General features: G+C 44.1%; 1 protein-coding gene across 7 annotated transcripts in view; it reads right to left on the bottom strand.

The window, feature by feature from the left end:
* MEF2A (myocyte enhancer factor 2A) overlaps window positions 1-23,899 on the bottom strand; it is a 158,616-nt gene that overhangs the window by 106,309 nt on the left and 28,408 nt on the right. Inside the window, exon 1 of one of the 7 annotated variants that reach the window (XM_073304263.2) lies at window positions 15,093-15,405. The exons of the other annotated variants lie outside the window; for them this stretch is intronic. The gene's annotated coding sequence lies outside the window, so the exon portion shown is untranslated. Of the gene's footprint in view, window positions 1-15,092; window positions 15,406-23,899 lie in introns of those variants that run through there. 7 annotated transcript variants of the gene reach the window in all.

The raw sequence follows: 23,899 nt of genomic DNA, 5'->3' as shown, positions 1-23,899 counted from the left end.
GGATCCATGCTAGAATGGAACTCCGGAGTGCTTACAATCCCATACTTCAGAGTCTTCAGTGCAGGCTGAAAATTGGCTATACTTTCCCCACTGCTTTACAGAAGATCTTTCAAGTAAGCCTGAGCTAGTCAAGGAGATTTGCTTCAAAATGTTTTAGCAGATGCTAACTAGAGCCCTACATGGGACTATTTTTTAATCCCGCTCCTGCTAGTATGGCAGCGGGTCCTGCAGGATCCCAGTCCCGCTGCAGGGCTCTATACTAGTCCTGTGCAGGGCTCTACTGTGAATAAGATACACGGTCATATTGCAGCCTACTCAGGCAGTCTGCTATTCCAAGAATAAAGAGGGCCAATACTGGAGAAATCCATATAAAGAACTTTATTTAAAGTTTATTTTCAACTCTATAGCATGTCTTTTCCATTACTAGAATTTATCTTTAAATGTTTTATGCTTCATTTTGGCCCTACTTATGGCAATAAATTCGGCTTTTGATGACATTTAAACAAAAGTCTCAACGGGTTTTATATGAAGCTGTATTCTCTCTAGCCTATAATTTAGAGTCCATCTCAGAAAATCTGCTTAGGAAATGAATGGAGTCAGTAAATTGAGAAAGCAGACCAAGGAAAAAATTAACCAATTACAGATGTTCGGCCAAATTCTAATCTTAGATTGGGATAAACCCTCAGGCCCACTGCTGTCACCAGCTCTGCCAAAACACTTTGACCATGTGCTAAGAAGAAGAGATCTACAAGAATGATAAAAGGTTTGAAAAATGTATCTTACACTGAAAGACTACAGAAGCTCATTCTATTTAATTTATTCCAGAAATGGTTAAGAGTTGGCTTTATCATAGTCTACATGGGAGAAGAGATTTCTGAGAGTAGACAGCTCTTTAATCTAGCAGAAAAAGGAATAATGAAATCCAACGGTTGGAAGGTGAAGCCAGACAAATTCAGACAAGAATTAAGGTGCAAATATTTAAGTGAGGGTAATTTAGCCATTGGAACAACAGGATGCTTTGGATTCGCCATTACTTGCAACCAAGTCAAGACTGGATACCTTTTAAAAAAAAAAAAAAAGAAAGAAAAGATATTCTATAGCAAAAAACAAACATTATGGGCGTCATGTAGAAATTACTGGGGAGGTTCTTTAGCCTGTGTTATGCAGGATGTCAGACTAAATAACTAGAATAACCCCTTCTAGCCTTAAAATCTATGAACACCTATGTGGCCTTCTGGCACAAAGACTCTTATGAGACCCTAACCTGTTTTTCTACTTGTTCTGTATTTGTTTTTTGGATCATAATTGTTTTTTACAAATAAAGTTTTCAATTTAAAAAGTTTACACTTTGGTTAAATGAGAGTCAGTCACATGACGATCACCACCACCTGAGATTATCACTATCCTGAAAAAGTACAGTTTCTTCCAACCAGAAGGACCAGCACCTAAAGAAAAATTAGTTTCCTTTAAAAGGGATAGTGCAAAGCAGCCTGTTAATTAATATTCAGAACTGAATACACTTAGACACAATGGGCACTTAAGAGACATGGGGTTAAAATTTGGGCAAGACACGTGCATGTATACTTAACATTTTGGCAAAAACACATGTACTTTTTCTGAGGAAGCAAAATGATCATGAAAAACAGAAGTCAAAACCTTGCAACCCAGACTGAAGGATTCTGCTTTCTGTGGTCACATTTATTGCATGCAAAACAGATTAAGCTATAGTACAAGTGTTCCCCCAAACAATATTTTATCCCCATAATTATTTTCACCCATGATAAACACATCTGGGCACCTGACAGAAATTTCAGAAGTGAACAACCTGCCAGTAATTGGGGGAAAAAAAAAAAAAAAATCAAGCCCATCCAAACCACAAGACCACAATCTAGTGACAGGATAGGCTTTGGAACCAAATTAAGGGGAAAAACAAAGTGAACAAATGCCTCTTGCAACAAGCCTGAATCTGATAGGGGTTAAGTCCATCACTGAACTGTGGGGAGCAAGTTCTAGAACACAGAGCCTTGTACTCATGAGCAATACCAGAAATTTGATAGCAACGCTTGAAAATTCCTGCACTAAAGGTGAGCTGGCAACTTCCCATCCAGAATGAGGGGGGAAGGGGCGGAGGGGGTGGAATAGAATACTTATTGATTTCTACAGAATGTAAGCAATAATTTTAAAACCTTTATGCTTTATAGCTCGTCATTACAAAAACTAGCTCTGAACGTGCCCCAAGGCAGTGTTGTCGTCTGAAGTCTATAGACGGCTTCAACACCTACACAGAGATTATCTGTTGCTTAAGGCCTAAATTCTGGACCCAGGCATAACCCAGCCAATTGGGCTCCACACCAGATGTTCCTCGGTCTGGGAGCAAGAAATCCTTCCTTCAGACCATTGCATATCAGCAGAGACACTCTAGGAGTTCTACTTAAACTCGTACAGATCAAGTCACCTCCCCATCATTTGCTCTACCACTACGTGGTGAAGAACGGCCCAAGATCCGCATGCCCTGTCGCCAAATCCCTTTTATACAGCAAAGCAGGGAACCATCACAAAGTGAGCTATACAGATGATGTGAGCATGCGTGCATAAGCTGCCCCAGTTGTGCTCCACTTCATCTACAACGACTGCACCACAACTAAGGTGGTACAGAGTTTGTCTGGGCTTACCCAGGAAGGATAGCTCTGCTTTGTGATGTGTGGGGGGGAAAAGGAAGTCAGAAACTGATGTAAAATAAAAGGGCTTGGGGTCAGCTTTGCAGCAATGACTCCCCCCCGCCCCCCCGAAAGTGCATGAAGGTACGAAACCTGGGTGGGGAAAGTCTCTTTGCTTCATGCAGGGAGGAAGCCAGCAAACAGGATTGTGAAGCAGCAAGGCTCCAGGGGCATGGAAAAGGATGAGCTCGGGAAAACAGGGGGCTGTTATCCCCCGGCCCCAGAGGCAGGGAAGGGCAGGCAGAGGAGAATTACAAATAGGACACAAGGGGCATGATTTAGGAAGTGAAGCTGCAGTGTCTACTGCAGTCACGAGACAGCGTGGCTTCAGGCTCACGCTGAAAGTGGAGAGTGGAAAGAAGGGGAACTAGCATCCCCCTGCCCTAGGTACTTCCACCCACAGGCAGGACGGAAGCTGCAATCTGGGAGGCTGAATTGGCAAGCAACCTAGCATCTGAAACAATCCCCGTGCACTGGGAGGGGGAGGCAAGGAAATTTAACTGTTTCATGTACCAGCCGTGCTGCAAGTGGATGTATGGGCTATCAGGCTACACCTCTTTCTGGCTGTGAGCAGGTTGTTGCTCAGGTGTCTGTACCTTTGCTGGAACGGGGACAAGCAGCGGCAGCAGCTGCAGCACAGGGCACTAGAGGCATGGGATGCTCACAAGTACAGGGGCTTCTAATGCCCAGGGTGGTGTGTTTAATAACCCAAGGCATAACCCATGGCAGCCCCATGGACTGAGAGAGGGAAATGACCAAGAGGAAGAGTCCACACATGCAGTTGGGCAGGCTGTGTGTATTAATCGGGTAGTCAGCAGAGCTGTGCAGCAAATGGTCAGTGAAGTTGTTTCTGAGATTTCCTCCACAGCATTACAGCGCTTCCAAAGGGCACAAGGTCACCTAGAACCAGGATGTTCTCTTCCACTGAACATAAGGGATGGCAGTAATGCCGATCCCAGGACCGAGTGTGATCTGAACCATACAGAAGTTATGGGGATGGGTGGCAGAGGTGGTATCTAGCCTTCCAGCCTGGCAAGGGATGGCAGTTGCAAGGGCCGCAGCGAGGTGCAGGGACCGTGCTCAACCAGTCACTCAGTGAGTTCACCTGAAGGGGACAGGAGTGAGCCTATTGGGGTAGTAAATACTCAGGGCCCAGGAGTGGGAGGTCCAGAAGCCTGGGAAGACCCACCTAGGGGTGGCACCTTCAGTGGGGGCACAGATGGTATTACACAGCTACCGCAAGTTAATTTGCATTTACTACAGCAGGTTCAGGCAGCTGGGTGTGAGGGGTCTGCACAGGGTGACAGGGTAGGCCCAGCATGGGCTCAAGTTTGGGCAGCAGGACAGGGGCAGGCCCCCGGCCAGGGTAGCAAAGTCTGTGTTGGGAACGAACCCCCTGGGCACGTATAGACTCATCGGCCATCAGGGCACGCAACATCATGGGACACAGTAGAGCAGGGGTGGGCAAACTTTTTGGCCCAAGGGCCACATCGGGGTTGCGAAATGGTATGGGGGGCCGGGTAGGGAAGACTATGCCTCCGTAAACAGCCTGGTCCCCGCCGCCTACCAGCCCCCTCCCATTTCCCGCCCCCTGACTGCCCCCCTCAGAACCCGCCACGCATCCAACTCCCCTGCTCCTTGTCCCCTGACCGCCCCCTCCCAGGACCCCCGTCCCTAACTGCCCGCCCAGGACCCCACCCCCATCCAACCCCCACCACCTGCTCCCTGTCTCCTGACCACCCCCCATCCCCGAACCTCTGCCCCACCCTGCAGTGACGTAGTGCGGGGGAAGGGAGACAGCGGGGGAAGAGCCACGGCAAGCCTCCCCAGCCAGGGGCTCATGGGCCCAGCAGGATGGTCCCGAGGGCCGCAGTTTGCCCACCTCTACAGTAGAGGCTCCCAAGGGGTCTATGGGGGAGCAGGGCTCTGCAGAACTCCCTCCATGCAGTCCTGAGAACAGTTATGCCAGGGTGGCTGACCCGATGGGAGTTCACCTACTCAGTACAACTAAAGATAAAATCCTGAGAGGCAAATACGTGGATATATTATCCCTATTGTACAGGGAGGTGTTGACAGACAGTAAACATCGGCAAGGCAAGCAAAACAGCAAGCTGCCCAAGAGGCCAAGGGTGCCAAGAACATGGGAAAATTGGGAGGCTGCCTTTCTCATCTATGCGGGTGTTACAGTACAGCCTACCCAGAGAGGAGCCCTGCCTTGGTTAAGTATATGGATATAATTAGGTGGGCACACAATATATTTGTGGGCATGTCCTGGTTTAATTATGATGAGCAGTTTCAATTCAGGGCAGCAACACAACCTGGGACAAGGTGGGACATACCTCATCACACACTGTGGTTGGAGTGGATGACACAAAGGGCACCAGGAGTTCACACCGACAGTGGTTTGTTCACACTGCAGCAAGCTCGGGAGGGGCCCCAAGCATGTAATAGTATTTGCTGGGCATTTAATGATGGTAGTTGTTTTCGCAACCCCTGTAGATACAGACACATTTGCGAGGCATGTTTTGGGATGCTGTAACAGGGTCCATGACCCGCCCCTCTTCCTGGGGCCCGCCTACTGCACCCAATAAGGCTCAGAGAGCTTCAGGGTTGTGCAACACCCATGTCTTTATTTAACAACAGTTATCCCACCACCAGTGTTTATCTATTTACAAGCTTTACAGGATTATTCAACCTCTTTCACAGGCAGAGTCAGCCTTCAGCTAGGAGGCCTCCAGTTCCCTCCCTGACTGACTGACTTCTCCCTGGCTGCCCCCAAGCCTTCTGCCTCCCTCCCAGGCTTTATAGCCCTTGGCTTGTCAGGCCAGCAGGTGTTGCCAATCATCAGGCCTTTTCCATCAGCCCCAATCTGTTTCTCCTGATTCGAGCTGACTGGGCAGGGGCTAATTAGGTGCTTTTGCACCAGCACCCTGCTACAGATGCATTCAGCCTGTTCTTGCCAGAGCAGAAAGGGAAGATCACAGGGAGGAAACAAGAATGGGGTTGGCACAAGCGCCAACTGCAGGGTGGCGCAGGTGTAACAGTGTCTGGAACACAGAGCACAAGCTGGGGAGGGGGACATGCTGGGGGTGGTGTAATGGGCATGGACTCCAATGCCAGTTAGGCCGGATGTGTTAAGGGTGCTCCTATGGGATTACCCTAAAAGGGCAGATTGGGCATATTTGTGGGAGGGGTTTACAGCAGGATTTCGGATCCCTTTTGTGGGAAATAGAATTCATTTGATATCAAAAAATTTAAAGTCAGTAGCTGGGATGGGACATATTGTTCAAAAAAAATATTGTACAAGAATTAAGATAGCTGGGCCATTTCATCAGCTGCCTATACATGTTTGCCCCCTGGGGTTGGTCCCCAAGAAGACCCCAAGGACATACCGATTAATTCATCACCTGTTATACCCACAAGGTGGCTCTATTAATGATGGAATAGACCCAGCACTATGTTCCGTCCGCTATTCCTCCATTGATGAAGCTGTTCGTATCATATGGGCGTGTGCCCCTGGGGCGCTAATGGCTAAATGTGATATCAAGTCTGCTTTCCGACTCCTGCCAGTGCGTTATTTGGATGATTTTTTGTTCGCAGGGTGAGCCGGATCAAATGAGTGTGTTCACTTGTTGGACACATTTCAGGCCCTGGCTAAAAGGTTGGGGGTACCCCTAGCGGAGGAGAAAACAGAAGATCCTTCCACTACATTGACGATCACACATGGGACAATGGGTTCTTTCTCCCCAGTAGAGCTGCGAGGCAAGAGGCCATTTGGAGATGTCTGGGAACTTGGCGGGGCTGGGGGAGAGGCAGCCAAGCAAATTGCTGGTGCCTCCTTGTGGTGGATGTTCAGTGCAGGTACTCCATAGGGAGGGCAGCTAGTGACCAGATAAATGGCCTGGTAAAGGACTTAAAAGGAGGTACTGGATAAAGGAGCAGAATGGGGGGAGGGGGTTGGGGACTCCTCTGATTGGTATGGCAGGGAGCCAACCCTCCTACCCCCTTCTCATAGCCCTCCTTAACCCTCTTATGAGGGAGGTGGATGGTAAGGTCCAAACCATGGGTGAGCTGGGTGACCTGAATGGAAACAAAGAGGGGCTGGTGGAGACCCCGGAGAATTGATTTGAATAAGCATAGATTTGCCTGCACTGTACACTTTATCTGCCAGGTGGTCCCAGACATCTATATAATAAAGTTGCGGTCTGATTAAAACCGATAACATGTCTCCTGTCCTTCTTGCAGTGTACCCAGACAACAAAAAGACATTGGTTCTACTACAAGAGAACAGTTATAGAGAATGGAACAGAATTAATCCAAGACTGGTGTGAACTGCCTATACTCACCTCAATGGAAATCATTAAAACTATGCTACTCATCTCAGGGAAGTAAGAACTTAATCTCAAAAATTTCCAGAGGTTTTGATCGGCCCATCTCAAAACAAACCTCCATGCACCTAAGAGTAGTGGGAGTGAACAAAAGAAAAAATTCTGGCTCTTGACATTCTGGATGGTCAAAAATTAATCGACGGTATTTTCCTCTATCTTAAAAGTATAGAACATGCTTAGTAAACATCCAAAAGAGGACTATTTTCAGGTAAACAAATTATTTTGTAGTCGTCCAATATTTTCAGGCTTATTGAGACGCTGTGGTTTGATGGCATGTAAGACACCTTCCATGTTATCTGGTTAAAACATCACTAAGCAAATGGATCACTTGGAATTCTCCTCTCTCAGTGGGAGTCATATTTCAATACAGTCACTTCAGTGAAGCACTGGCTTTAACTACTACTAAGCTGGCTTTCAGCATTTTTCCATCTTAACTTCTCATGTTTAATAAGCATATTTTTCTACCCTATCCCCCTCACCTTTTGGGTATAATCTTGCATGTGGAAAGGGACCAGCACTTATAGACATCTGACTATACCAGAGGTGGGCAAACTACGGCCCGCGGGACCATCCTGCCCGGCCCCTGAACTCCCAGCCGGTGAGGCTAGCCCCCGGCCCTTCCCCCATTATCCCCCCCTCCCCTGCAGCCACGCTGCAGCGAGGGCAGCGGGGCTGCAAGCTCCTGCTGCTCTGAGCAGCATGGTAAGGGGGAGGTGGCAGCATGCGCGCAGCGGTGCAAAAGTTGGGTAGGGGGTCCCAGGGGCAGTCAGGGGACAGGGAGTGGTTGGATGGGGTGGAGGTTCTGGGGCGGGGCGATCAGGGAACAGGGGGGTTTGGATAGGGTGTGGGAGGCCCAGGGGGCCTGTCGGGAGGTGGAGGGGTAGGATAAGGGGAGGGATCCCAGGGGGTGTGGTTTGGGGTAGGGGGTCCCGGGAGGGGGAGGTCAGGCGACAAGGAGCAGGGGGGTTGGATGGATCAGGGATCCTGAAAGGGGCAGTCAGGGCGCGGGAAGTTGGAAGGGGCATATAGGGGGGAGGGGGCCAGGCTGTTTGGGGGGCACAGCCTTCCCTACCCAGCCCTCCATATAGTTTCACACCCCGATGTGGCCCTCTGGCCAAAAAGTTTGCCCACCCTGACTATATGGTATATCAGATCAAAAAGGCATTGTACACTAAAATTACAATTTGTGCCAAATTTTCAAATGATGTAATCAGACTAGCTCTACAGATGTCAATGGAACTGAGTCAGATACCACAAGCTGAGGATCTTTAATCATACATAAAATGGGACATTCAAAATTAAAAGCTTACACACCAACTAACTCTGCCCCCTTCCGTGTATGATTTATCTATCTATCCATGGCTTATTTAGATAGCCCAATGTATAACACTATATTTAGTTGAATATATGTGCATTTCATTAGAAAGGATGTGGAACTTTTACATTTTTTTGCCAGATAGCAATTTGCTTCCAAGGGTTGTGTGTTCAAGGAACAAAAATCCTCTTGCAATTAATATGCACAAGGAGCAAAATTAAAGTTTCTATAAAAACTTTAACAATGCATTTCCCCTGCTCAATGAAGTTCTCAGCCTGAACAGTCCACTGACAATTCGTTTTCATATAACATTTCCCGGGCGGAAGGGCAGGGAGAGACAGGGGAACGAAGGAGGAAAGATGAAAAACACGATTTTGTTGCAGACTGGCATGAAAAGTTCACAAGGAACAAGCAAATCCTGTATACATGTTTAGGTTTGCGTTTGCTGGTATGCAATACCTCAGTAGTCAGAAAAGTGTGTAGTATAATCAAAAGGATAAAGTTATTCTTTCTCCCCACCCTTTGTATGGGATACATAAATAGAGCAAAAGGCTAAATTCTAACTACACTGCAAATCCTAAGCAAAGTTCATTTAGGTTAAGTTGCTCTATTTAACAAAGGTAAAATACACATGCTACCTCGTTAGAACATTATCCCTGAGAGGATCCAGTTATGTTTAGCATAGCCAAGAGGTGTCTCTCAAGAAGGCTGTTACATTATAATGAATTAATGTAACTGGGAGCCAGAGTGCCATCTGTAGCCTATTAATGTTAATGTTGCAAGAGAGCCTTCTAGAGATGAATTTCAAACACTGAAAATCTACAGTGAATAATTTTTGTGCCAGCTCTGTTACAGTTGCTCTACACCTCAGTAAAAACCGTAATGATAGTGGTCTGAAGCCTCATAGGTTAAAAAATTAGAAGGTGATTTTATTTGTATAAGGTGGGTGAGTGAAAGATGTAGGTAAAGTCAGCAATGTAAATACTGGTGCAGAATTACTGTGTCTTTGCAGTATATTTGTACAAGAAAAACAAAACTGAACAATAGCAAAAAGGAGAAGCACAAAAAAAACCACACACAGTGGACTACAACTATACTTAAAAGGTACATAAAACCACAAATCTAACAAGTTAACAATAAGCGCAATTAAAAGACCAACCAACATTCTTGGCATAAGGATTAAAGCTTGTGGAAAAGATCAAGTCTCACTTTTAAAATGTTGTTGTTTTCAGTTTCATTGATTGTGCTTCAGCTCCACTGTAGTAACTAACATATCCAATTCTCCAATTACGGCAAGCACACAGTGTTTCAATCATTCCAAAATTAATACAGTGCATAACTGGCAAATTGTATTAAGGTGGGCATAGAAACTATGGAGATATGCGCTCTAGACATAGATATACACATCAAAGGTATTAGAGTATGGGTAACTATTTGCATCTGCTGATTTTGTTCAGGTTACAAAGAAATTGTAGTGGTGAAAAAAGAAGAAACAGGAACAGAATCTTTAAGGAAAATTAGCAGGTTAAAACAAAAGCACAGGAAATTTTATTAGCATAGTGCCTCAGTAAGCTAGCTTTTTCTGGTATACAGGTGCAGGACTTCCTAAGAACAAGTGGAGAAGTGAAATTTTTGTCACGTGACTTATTGCCAGCAGTTAACCGGAAGTTCAAATATCAAGAGTAAAACCACTCATTCTGTATTGTCTAAATTGTGCATACTGTTGCGATTGTGTATTGCAGTTTACCAAGGGTAATACACTCTTATGAATTGATGCTCTTGTAATCATAAAAGTTCAGAGCAGATTTCAAGGGCTACAGATTTCGGGGGCAAAAAAACCACTCCTAAAAAAACCACCAACCACAGTAATCCAAACAGTTTACTTGAAAATGTATTCAGAGCCTGGTTAAATGACACGAGACAGTCATACTATTTAGATGTGAATTCTATAAACCAACAGACAACAACATAATGCTGAAACAGTCTTCACACCACAGTGAGACATTTAGCAAACCATGAAGACGCCTACAGGTTCCTAACAAAAGATTAGTGGTAAGATTTTTCTTCTGTGGCTACATTAACCACTGTACAAAACTCAATTTCTTCTTTTAAAATCTAGATGTTCATGCTGGAGCTCAAACCTCAAAACAATGAATGGAAAAATAAAAAATATCACTACATTTAAGTCTAGACTTAAAAGAAAATAAGACAAAAATGTGACTAGAGGAATTCCAGCAGCTTTTTTTCTTGTCTTTTACATTTTTAGTCATTTAATAGCTAAGTAAAATGCACACCATTTCTGCTATATTTATACTTTTTTATTGTTTTGTATCTACTATGTACAAACTCATAGACATTGTCTGCTCAGAGGACCTTACAATCTACAGCCAGATAAACAAGTAGATTAGAAGTCGAACAACTATAGACAATTTATATATAAATCAACTAAACTCACCCCCCAAAAATATAGCAGGATTAAGTTTTGAAAGGGACTTAATATGACAAGAATAGGGGCCATGTTGATGAGTTTACGGCAGAGGTAGGCAAACTATGGCCCACGGGACCATCCTACCCAGCCTGAGCCCCCGGCCGGGGAGGCTAGCCCCTGGCCCCTCCCCTGCTGTCCCCCTTTCTGTGCTGCTGTGTGGGCAGCAGGGCTGCGAGCTCCTGCCACTCTGGAGGGAGCGGTGGTGACACATGCGCAGCGATGCAACTGTTGGGCAGGGGTTCCAGGGGGCAGTCAGGGGACAGGGAGCGGTTGGATGAGGTGGAGCGGTCCGGGAACAGGGGGGTTGGATAGGGCATGGAAGTCCCGGGGGGCCTGTTGGTGGGGGGGTGGATAGGGGGTGGGATCCCGGAGGCAGTCGGGGGGGTTAAATAGGTCAGGGGTTCTGAGGGGGGGGCAGTCAGGGGGCGGGAAGTGGGAGGGGGTGGAGGCCTGGTTGTTTGGGGGTGGGGGGGCGCACCACCTTCCCTACCCGGCCCTCCATACAGTTTCGCACTCCGATGTGGCCCTCAGGCCAAAAAAAGTTTGCCCACCCCTGGTTTAGGGAGTTATTTCTATGCAGAGCAGTTCAAAAAGCTTCTAAATGTATTTATACTAACTCTGTTGTATTGCCAAGAGTTATTTCTTAAATAACTCAAAAGCATTAAACAATTTTTCTAATTAAAATTACAGTTAAAAAAGATAGTTAATACTTAAAATAATCTGGACAGAAGCTGTGCCTTCCTTGGTGTCTTATACAGCAACAACCACATCCTAAGTGCTCTATTTAAGATAACACTGACATTCAGGCCGTCATTAGCACTTCACTTGCAAGATCTAGAATGAATTTCCAGTTCCCCCTATATTCTTTCATCTGGACTTAGTCACTGATCTATTGCAGTACTCCAATCTTTCCTTCAAAGTCATACATAAAATGTTAGCTTCCTTTTCTGCCTTAGCATGTTTGAACTAAGTTTTTAGAAAGTAAAAAAACATTCAACTTTTTAAAAAGAAAAGGAGGACTTGTGGCACCTTAGAGACTAACCAATTTATTAGAGCATAAGCTTTCGTGAGCTACAGCTCACTTCTTCAGATGCATATCGTGGAAACTGCAGCAGGCATCTGAAGAAGTGAGCTGTAGCTCACGAAAGCTTATGCTCTAATAAATTGGTTAGTCTCTAAGGTGCCACAAGTCCTCCTTTTCTTTTTGCGAATACAGACTAACACGGCTGTTACTCTGAAACCTGTCATTCAACTTTTTAGTTCAACTCTTTTCCTCACTTTGAACTTGTATGAGAAAGTGTCTCTGAGCAAGTCATGTAAATTAAATGCAGGAGGAACATGAAAATTATATATCCATTTTACAAACTTTAACTTTAATACAAAGGGAAAAAAACACTGTATAATCTTTTATATGGGAAAACCTTGACTGATAGGGTTCAATTATTTGTTTTAAATGACTACATTTATCACATGAGATCACTTTGACCCAGAGTTCTATCTATTTAAAAACAAAGATATAAAGAACTACAATTTACTAAAAGTACTAGATGCTAGAAACAGTTAGGTTAAATAAAGTTGCTATTTGTCAAACGGTGTAAATGACAAACAATATATTTTTATTCACATTACCAATAAAGGGTTTGTTTCAAGGTCAAATATTTTCATAGCATGGTATTATTTAATACACAGATTAAATACATGTACCACTCATGATTTTTAAAAGCAATTTTCTAAAACTGAGGCGCAACTGACATGCTCCAATCAGGTAAAAGCAATAAGTAATGGAATTACCCATACATCTGAAAGGTGACTAAAAGACTAGTAAATGGATTAGAAACCATGTAGCATAGAGCTATGAAAGGCTGGGTGGGGTGACCACAGGCCAGCATCTGTAAGAACCAGCAGAGGGAAAAGAAGATGCCACAGGCTAGCAGCATTTCTAAGGCCATTGTTTTTGATGATTTAACTGACTTGTTCAGGTTACTAAATGACATATTTTTGGTGTTGCAGCCTGGTGTAAAACTTTTCAATTTGATTGTCTTATAGAGAAAGCAATTTTGACAGTTTGTATAGATCTGATCTATTTTATGAATACAAGCAAACATCAGAAGGGAAACTGACTGAATAACCTCTGTTAAAAAGAAAGTCTCCATTTCTGTATAAAGTGTAAGTATTTAGTCACATTTAGAAACCTGGCTTCAGTTAAGAAACAGATTATAATTTTTCCCCTAAAATTTATGGGGGTGGGAAGTTTCTGATCTCTCTTTCAGAACTAGAATTTGCTGACAGAAATTTAACATTTTGAAGCTCAATTTACTGAAATTTATACACAATTGAAAGTTGTACTTTAAAAGAATATCTTACCAAGTAAGTTTTTAATTCTGAATACAATATTCATGCATGTTTCTAAAGATTGGAGGTGGTCCTCTGATTAAACTCAAAACTGCTTTTAACCACATTTTGAATGAATTGTGTAGCAAGAGCATAATCAATTTGGATTTTAATGAAAATGATTTGTAACATGAATAGGTTTATAACCAGAAACTAACTATATATGATGTACTTTTTCCTTTCTTAAAGAATGCATTCTACAAATGTGTCTCTTTCAAACAATTAAGTTTTATAGTAACAGGAATTAATTTAATATTGTTGTGGGGTTTATATCTACAAAAATAATTTTGTTCGAACTTCATGTAAAAGTTAATAAAAATTCTGACTAAAAGATAGGTGAATAGGATATCCCCTTTTAAAGTGGATTCTTCTTCCCAGATAATTTAATTAAGTATCTCAGAACATCTCAACTTCCAATAAACATTTTTTCTCTTCATGACAACTTGATGTCTGATAGTTAGGGCACAGGTCTGGAAACCTGGCTGGAAACTCTGATACATCTTACAACTCCAATTTCCCGTGTGACATTAAGCAAGTCATTTCAACCCATCCATAAAAATGGGGATACCTAAATTGCAGTAATCCTGTCATGTGTTTTGAGATCTTTGTATAAAAACTACTCTGAAAGAACAAACTCTGGGCTCAATCATACAAATACTTACACATGCTCAACTATACTACAGTGAATAGTCTCATTGATTTCAATGGTATTACTTATGGTAGTAAACTTAAGTACACGTGTATTTACAGAATGTGGGGCCTCTGAGATTACCCATTATTATAGGAATCTCTCTCAAACTGATTTCTGTGACATCACTTTAAATATCCATCTTTGCATCAATAACTAAGGATATTCCTATTAACAATACTGCAAGAGATGCTTCTAATTTCCTTCTCTTAAATTTCATCATTTAGAAGCAATATTATTCTTATGAACTTATCTGAGAAGCAACTCTTAACTAGCCTCTTTTATTGCACCCATTAGGGCATATACAGTGACATATTTTATTTAAAATATTTGTGTTTTGCTATGGACAACTTCAATTTTAAAATGCTTTATTTAAACAAGGGTTTATTTCAATATAACAAGGAAAAAGTAACTTCAACTCTTGTTTTGCTAAATATAGTTACAGATGAATATTTGAAGTTCTTCTGTATTCTTAATTGTAACTTCTAATACACCCCCACAAAGTTAAGGGAAAGGAGAAAAGGCAGGGGGAATACATATTAACAGTTTACAACAGCTAGTTGAAGAAGAGAAAAATAGGCAAGCATTTCATTCGTCTGAAAAAAAAAACTAAAGGTTTATTTTAAAATCTTGCAAATTAAAGACGTTCTTAGACCCTAAGGGGGGAAAGAAGGGGTGAATTGTTTTTGCGCTGCAATTCAGAAAAAAAAAATCCATGATAGTTAGCCATTACCACCTGTTTTACATTATTAACATAACTTCATCATCATTAAAAAGTTCTTACAAAATTCTTTCTGCTAAAAGTCTACACATCTTGGCATTCAAGAACATTAAAATTAACTTTCATAAACTCTCTCTTGATTGCATGAAACAAATGAATCTTCCAGATGATAATTCCAATGAAAGAGCAGAACACTTTACTTTTGATCTAATAAGTCCATCAAAGAAACCGAGCACAGAGTATGATTCCACACTAGCTGTAATCTCCATTTTAAGGAGACCTGTCATATTATTTTAAATTTTATTCCAGGCCCAAGAGAACAGTCTGTATAACTACTACGCTAATCTTAAGTGTATATTATGTGGGAAAAGAATAGCTACTTACCCTACAATAACTGTGGTTTTTTTGAGATGTTGTAGACAATGTGGATCCCACTGTAGATATGTATGTGGCTCATGTGAGAGAGTTCATATATTTTTTGAATAGCAAAATCCATCAGAACTGTGCATGCACTCCATGTCTTCTCCTGCTCCCTAGTGAGAGCATGAAGGGAGGAATGGCTGTGAACCTCCCTCAGTTCCCTCACCATTTGAAGTCCGTGGTAGCTGAGACCTCTGAAAGCAGGGGTAGAGGATGGGCTGGTGTGAGATCCACAGGGATTATAACATTTCGAAGAACTACAGTTACTGTTTGTTCTTTGAGTATGTGTCAGTATGGATCCCACTTTAGGTGACTAAGCAGCATCCTCTCAGAATGAGAATGAGGAATTTCAGCCGCATCAACTGAACAGAAGTTGAAGTACCTTTCTTCCAAATTTGGCATCTGCTCTAGCCACTAAATCCAACACATAATGCTTGACAAAAGCGAGCGAATTACACCACATTCTCGCCTTGCAGATCTTGGAAACTGGCACATTTCTGAAACAGGCTGACTATATCACTTTAATTCTGGTGGAGTGAACCTTGATGTTTGGTATGACAGATACACTAGCTAACTGACAGCAAAGCAAAATACAGAGGATATTGAAATGGATACACAATGTAAGAAGATGCTTTGAACTTCAGAACACCTGGATAGAATTATAAATAGACAGGGCAATAGGCTGAACAATTTGGTCATTAACGTAATAAAGCCAAGTCCTGGATACATCTAGTGTATATAATTTATTTTCTCCTTGTGCAGAGTGTGGCTGTAGGAAGACAACAGGCAGCTTGATTGACTGGTTCAGGTGAAATTCAGAGACCACCTTAGGAATGAACCTCGAGTGAGATTGCAACAGTTTTGTCCCTATGGAATGTTGTTAATTATAGGCACCTGAAGTGCACTCACTTTCCAGGCTGTCCTAATAACCACTAGGAACACTGTATTCAGAAGGAGGTGTTACGGGGGCAATTTGACAGAGGTTTGAATGGAAGCTCTAAAGGTCTCAGAAGAAATAGATTGAGGTCTCAGGCAGGGACCTCTGACTGGTGGGTGTGTAACAGCCCTTTAAAAAACTTTGATACTATAAGGTGAGAGAAGACCAAACATAATTGTACAGGTGGATGACAAGTTGAAATCACCATGAAATGGATCTTAATAGAGCTGAATAAGAGGCCAACCTGTTTTAAACGCAATAAGTAGTCAAGGATCTGTAGCAATGAGGCCTGGACCAGACCATGATGGGCTGTCCATATCGAGAACTTTTCCATTCAGATGAATATGTTACTCTGATGCAGAGCAGGAAAGCACCTATCCGAATTTTCTGGACCTGCAGGAAGCAATCTCCATCTGTGGCACTCAACCAGCCAACAATCATGCTATCAGGTTCACTAACTTCAAGTCTGGATGGAGTATCTGGCTGGCCATGGTGTTGTGAGATCAGGTCTGGACACTGTAGGGAGAAGTAGTAGATCCATTGGCCAAAAGGTGCCTTGGCCAGTATGGAGCTACAAGAAAGATCAAAGGCTTGTCACATGATTTTGGAAATCATCTCGGGAAACAGTGGAAAAGCCTTGAGAGGCCCTGAAACCACTGCAAAAAGAAGGTGTCCAGTAATGAGCCCAGACTTTTACCACCTCTGGAACAAGAGTTCAAGTACTTGGCATTGACACTGGAGGCAACCAGGTCTATTACTGGGGTCCCCCAAAGTAGGAATATTGGCTTTATGATGGATTTCCACAATGACGATTCCAGAGAGGTAACTGACTACTTAGGAAATCCACCAGGTTTTTGCTGACATCCAGGAGGTGAAGAGCCATCAGAGGTCATCCTGTGTTGGTAACACCACGTCCAGAGCCTGATGGCTCCCAGACAGAGGAGAGAGAAATAAGCAAGAAGGTGCACACTTATGTAGATGACATCTCTGTGATGCACATAAGACCAGGGGTTCTCAAACTAGGGGGTCAGGACCATGAGGTTAAAATATGATCGCAAGCTGTCAGCCTCCACCCCAAACCCTGCTTTGCCTCCAGCATTTATGATGGTGTTAAATATGTAAAAAAGTGTTTTTAATTTAAAAGGGGGGAAGGTCACACACAGAGGCTTACAATGTAAAAGGGGTCACCAGTACAAAAGTTTGAGAACCACTGCATAAGACTGCACTGTAGAGTTTTGAAGAACAGGTAGGAATATTATGCAGGCTGGCCTAATAGTTCTGAGCTCCAGAATACTGATGTGGAGCCCTATGCCTCTTGCATTTGTAGATAGTCCAGGTGGGCTCCCCAACCTGAACCTGATCCACCCATAACTAAAAGTTTTTATCAGGGATGGGGCAGAAAATGGTACCCCTCCACATACATTTCCAGGCTTCTTCTAGCAGCTAAATTGTGTGGCAACGCATGGTGGGGATCACCACCTTCTTGTTCACCTGGTGCATTGCTGGGGAACAGATCAAACTGAGACAGTGTTGGAGTGACCATAGGTGAAGTCTGGCAAGTGGTGTCACGTACACACACACACACAAACATATGGCCAAGCAACCCCAGAAACATCCACACAGTCTTACTCTGGTTTGATTCTACCCTGCAAAGCAATGACTGCTGTACCAGGAACCTGTTTTCAGGGAGGTATGCTCTTGCCAAACTGGAGTTGATCAGGACTCCCATAAGCTCTGTTGTCTGTAATGCCATTTTTTGTAAAGGGGGGGAGGAAGTATTTTTTGTAGTTCACTAGTAGACCCAGCTGAAAGAACAGGAAGAAGGCACATTTCAGGTGTGCCGCAGCCTTCGGTTGGGATCTGCCCTTTAATCAGCCAATCTCGGGTGCAATGCTAAATATGAATGCCTTTTTCGTCTGGGGTGTGTTGCTACCACTGCTAGGCATTTTGCGAAGACTCCCCGTGCTGTAGAGAGTTCATATGGCAGTGCCTTGTATTGGCAATGGTTGGGTCCCACTGTGAATCTTAGGTACTCCTTGCAGGTCAGATAGAAGGATATAGGAAAGTACGCATCTTGCAAGTAGTGAGACACAAATTAAATCTTCAGCCTGGAAAGATGGAATGACTGAGATTAAGTATTACCTTCCTGAATCTGAAGCAAAATATGTATTTGTTCAGTCTCTTCAGGTCTAGGATATGATCAAGACCCCCTTTTCCGGAGAAAGAAGTAAGGAGCAGAAAGCTCTTCCTCTATTCATCATTCCCACGGTATCTCTTCTACGGCTCTCAGATAAACAAATGAGAAAGCCTCATTGCTTTAACAGGCTCTTGTGAGAAGAGTCCCTGAAAAGGGATGGGAAAGAAGGGCAGGTAGGTGGAATGGAAGTCTAAAGGGTAGCCATGGGTAATGATGTCTAACGCTCCTTTGTGGGTGTGATAGCAACCCAGGCCTGATGGAATGAAGCAAGGTGATTCCTGAAGGATGGGCTTTAGATGGGCTCTGCTGTGGCATTTGATACTCTTAACAAATTTGATGCCTCGGAGAAGGAGCTGGGTTGGCCAAGGAGGCAGAAGAGGGTGTCTCCTGGAGTACCTAGCACTCTTCTGCTGTTGATATTCTGGCTCTTGGTCTGGGAATAAGGTATTCTCTGCTCTAGCTGGGGTTGATACAAGACATTCTGCAGGGAAATAGTATGTAAATCCCAAAGGACCTTAACATGGCCCTTGAATCCTTGAGGGACTGGAGCACTTCATTTGTATTCTGGCTGAAGAGCTCCATTCCCTGAAAAAGCAAGTCCTTTATTGTGGCCTCTGCTTCATGTGATATGCCAGATGCCTGCAGCCACAAGGCTTGTCTTGGTAAAGGCCATGGCCATCAACCTTGCAGCCATATCACACCACCCATGCATCTGCAGTGATGTTTTCTTGACCAGCTTCCCGGTTCCCTGATGAGATTTTTCATTTCATCCCTGCCATCCTGCTGAACTTTTGCAAGTGGGTTACTCTCTCCCACAAGAAGTAACTGTACTTCTGTACTGCAACTGTACTTGGTAGTTCACCAACCAAAGCTGAAAAGAGGGCTTTGAACACACAAGTCTAACGTCTTAGGAGTGCCCTTATTGGACTTTGACTTCCCTTGTGCTACAGATACAATGCAGAACTCTGGGTTTGGATGGGACTACAAGTTCTCAAAACCTTTCGGCAGCACCCAATGCCTTTTCTCCAAGTATTTGGAGGAGGAATGAAATAGTGTCTGAGGTTTTCAGTAGCCCTTTGGTTGGTTCTAGGATCCCTTCATTAATTGGAAAAGTGATTCTGACTGAGGACATTGTACTCAGAATATCAAATGAAACTTATCTGGTATAAAAGGAGTCTCAATGTTCAGGGTCTCTGCAATTAAGGACATGAGGTCCTGAAAACTTTAAAGCAGAGGTTCCCAAACTGTGGGGTAAGCCCCCAGGGGGGCATGGAGGAATGTTCTAGGGGGGCGCCGTTGCGGCCCGGGCCAGGAGGGAAGGGAACACCACCCAGCGCTATGCTGGGAGGCCCCCGCCTTGGCCCCACCCCCAGCCATGGCCCCAGCCTTGGCTCCCTTAGCCCGGTCAATGTCCCCCACTCCTGGAGCTGCAGCCTTGCTCACGGCCCCAGCTATGGGGGCTGGGGAGACAAGGACTAGGGCAAGAGGGGGCATAAGGTAAAAAATTTGGAGACCACTGCTCTAAAGTCATCTCTTGACAGGGTGGATGCTGGTGATGCTACTTTGATTAGGAGTATTTCTTAGGGAAGATGGGGGGGGTCATTGTCTCTCTATCATCTCCTGTTCTAGTATGGCTAGTCTAGCCAACAAAGCCACCAGGAAGTGTGATTGTTTCTTTTTTCTGGACATGTGGGAAGGTGATCTGCTCCTTGACATATGGGAGTACTGTACCCAATAAGGCCAGTATGGACAAGTTGTTATAGTCTATCAGTATTGGCCAGGTTGTGGCTGGCTGCCCCAGTGCCAGTCACTGCTCCATGCTCGTTGGGTTGGCACTCTGAAGAGGGGCTCCCTGACAACCTCATTGGGTTCTTTAGTCAGTGGCAGGGGAGAGGGTTCCCCGCTTGATGCCAGAGAGGAGGGAAGAAGGAATACATCTTTCTGAAGTGTAGCATCGAGGGATGGTACAGAATTCATAACAGGTCCCATGCTGGCTGCTTCTATGATGCTGGGTGTGATATGGATGCCTCTTAGACATGGGCATCAGTATCAAATTCAGTGTCTGGCTTCTTGTCATGCCTGATTTCTTAGGTGCTTTGTCCTTATAATGCTGTCTAGTCTCTCTCTCTCTCTCTCTCTGGGAGTTCCCCTTGGTCTCAAAGGTACACATATACTCACAATGGCTACAAGAATCCGTATCCCATTTATGGGCAGGCACAGGTACCAGCTTTAGAGCTTGAGTTTGGGCGGTCAGGAGGGGAGCTGGCATGGTCAGAGCCAGAACTACCAGCACCGAAGCTGTGCCTAGGCACCAGGGACTTCACAGATATTTAAATGGTCAATATCATCAGTGCTTACTCTAGGATTGGGCTGTGGAGAGGACATTGCCAGAGTATGAAGAGTACTCAAAGAAGCGCTGATTGATGCTAGCTTACCTGGTCTCACTCTGGTTGTAACCAACAACTGAGTCTTGTGACAGGGTCGGGCCAGATGGCTACAGGAGAGTAACAGAAGGCAGATATTAGCCCCAGGTTAAGTAGGTCCCTTTTCCGTGGGTAAGGTAACAGGGAAGGTTCCAGAACAATCAGGAACCTTCTGGAGACAATTAAGACAGGCTGATTGGCTCCAAGTGTTCTAATCAAGAAGCCGCTAGAATCAATTAAGGCTGGCTAATCAGGGGACCTGAGTTTAAAAAGGAGCTCACTTCAGTTTGTGGTGCACGTGTAAGGAGCTGGGAGCAAGAGGCCCTAGGAGCTGAAAGTGAGAACGCAGACTGTTGGACGACTGAGGAGCACAAGCATTATCAGACACCAGGAGGAAGGTCCTGTGGTGAGGATAAAGGTGGTGTTGGGAGGAGGCCACTGGGAAGTAGCCCAGGGAGTTGTAGCTGTCGCACAGCTGTTCCAGGAGGCACTCTAGACGGCTGCATTCCACAGGGCCCTGGGCTGAAACCCGGAGTAGAGGGTGGACTTGGGTTCCCCCCAAACCTCCCAACTCCTGGTCAGACATAGGAGGAGCTGACCTGGAATGTGGGTTCACGAAAACGGCCCAACTGAGGGCTGCCGTGAAGCTCCAAGGCGAGCAAATCTGCCAATAAGCACAAGACCCACCAAGGTAGAGGAGGAACTTTGTCACAGTCTGAAGTGACCCACAGAGACTGCTCAAGTAGATGTAAATTGAACTGCGTGTCCCTGAACCTGTGGATCCTAGCAGTGAAGGACCTGCACACAGACAAATTACCTGGGAATGTGGCTCTCTCTTAGGCAGAAGAGGCTTCTGCTGTGTCCATCCCTGGGGGATGGGGAGGGATCAGTCCATTGCAGGACAGGCATGGTCTGAACCCTGAGAGTTTGGACTTCATCAGAAAGTGGGATAGTTGACACAAAGTGCTTCACCCCACTGTACCGGGAGGGATGGAGGGTGCAGAGTGGGAATGTCAATTGATTTTTTTCTTCCTTCTTTGGAACTTCCTTTAGAGAGAGAGTGAAGACAGAAATCACCAAACGTGAAACAACCAATCTAAGATCTCTGATGCTTTCGCTGAGCCTCATCTTGCTGCCAACAGGCGGTAAAAGAGACCTAAGGAATGGTTACAGCCATTCCACCCTTTAAGCCCTCACATGGGAGGCACAGGACACATGAACAACCCCAAAGGACACTGCAGTTCAAAAAAAATCTGATTGTGTGCATACAGTATATAAGCACCTACATTGGAATCCATACTGACATACCCAAACAACCTTGGATCAAACTAAACTATTAGCAGAAATACAAAGTTTTGTTTTAAATTTCTTAATTACCATAGTCTTTACTTTAGTAATAAGTGCCATTTGAGTCAACCTGAAAAAACAAACTGGATGATAATTTAGCAGAAGTGAAGTTACCACATGGCATTACATGCACACAAAGTGTAAGAAAAAATTATATGTACACACAAGCGTGCAGGAAAAGTTATTTCTGTACACTAAAATCCAGGCTTCAATTGTGTTTTTACAGTATACTTCATCTACTCCATCCATATATTTAAATCCCAAGATTTCTGATAACATATGAACATGTAACTAGAAGATGAATCACAGCCAATTATAAAATACAGATTTCAGAGTAACAGCCGTGTTATTCTGTATTTGCAAAAAGAAAAGGAGTACTTGTGGCACCTTAGAGACTAACCAATTTATTTGAGCATAAGCTTTCGTGAGCTACAGCTCACTTCATCGGATGCATACTGTGGAAAATACAGAGTTTCTATACAAATACACACCAAGAATCTTTTCAGAGCTACATCCTCTGGCCTGCAATAAAGCTCAACTGTTGTGAATATGTTATGAAATAAAGAATGAGACACTGCACTCCCTTCTCTCTTCTACATGCTGGTTTGAAGAACTATAGCAGCTGAAGCAATGAATGATGATGGGTAGCTGGCAACAGCTGAGATACCAATGCCCCAGTCTTCAATTTCACCTGCATCAGCAAAAACAGAGCCTAGAAGAGACAGTGTGACTCGGGCTTGACATGTTCAGCTGCTTTATTACAGTCACTATTTTTTTGTATTAAAAAAAAAAGCGGCTTCTTTCCCCTCTCCCTCCACAAAATATGGAGATCCTTTTAATACATTTACTTTGAAATATTGGGCTAAACCTCTTCAATTATCTACAATTAAAATGCAGACATTGCCATTCAGCATAGACGCATAACAAAATTTAACTCCAGCTATATAACTTAGTGCAAGAAACTGTTCTTATCCATCCCATCCCTTCCCTTCATAGTGTTACGTAGCTCTGCCTACTCTCCCCCCCCAGTTACCATTGCCTTAGAAGTTTTGTACTACTGGACTAAGTTAAAACAATTTAGATGCATCATACAAAGCCAACTACTGGGAACAGCTCTGATATTGAATGGAACTAAATCAGGGTCCTCTGCAGATTGCTCATCCATGCCAGAACTGGGAAGGGATACAGTCAGTGGAGCTACAAAACAACATGGAGCACCAAAATCTGACAACTCTTTGACTTGCAAAGAGTTCAGTGGGAAATGCCCCCATGTCATCTCGACGGAAAAGGAGGGGCAGAGAAAGAGAAAGTTATGTTAGTCAGACTGGCAGGGGAATGAAGAGCCCAAAGGAGAGTGGGAGAGCACATGCCTGAAAATGTCAGGGCTGGGCCCTAACTCCTCCTTGGGCACTCCACTTCCATTAGCAAAGTGTGGGGGGAACAGGTGAGTTGGGCTGGCCAGCATGCCTCCCTCCCCCACATCAATCTAAACCCCTTCCCAGGCTTTTACGGTTCTTCGGATGGTCACAATTTGCTGCCAGTTTCCACTGCAGATATAGGCTAAACAGGCCAGCTTCCAGTAGTAAATGAGACCCAGGATTTCACTGGTCTTTGAGACTGTAGCTAAAAGGGAGATAGTCTTCGGACAGGGGTCCCTTTTTTGGAAACCTTTACCTCCCACCTTGCAAGAGCAGAGGATTCATAGGAGTTGAATTCAAGGGGCAGACTAAGGAGGGTCTACCATAAGTTGTATGGTACAAGCCTTGTAACCTTGACTACACATCGTTAAATGCCTGGTGTGAGAGAGAGGAGGCGGGAGGGAGAGAAGTGGGAGGATGGCATATAGGACTCCTCCCAAGTGTTAATA

Source organism: Lepidochelys kempii, chromosome 10 (genome assembly GCF_965140285.1).
Source record: "Lepidochelys kempii isolate rLepKem1 chromosome 10, rLepKem1.hap1, whole genome shotgun sequence".
Classification (NCBI taxonomy): Eukaryota; Metazoa; Chordata; order Testudines; family Cheloniidae; genus Lepidochelys; species Lepidochelys kempii.
Note: the sequence above shows the minus strand (reverse complement) of the source record. Positions and strands in the feature narration are given on the sequence as shown.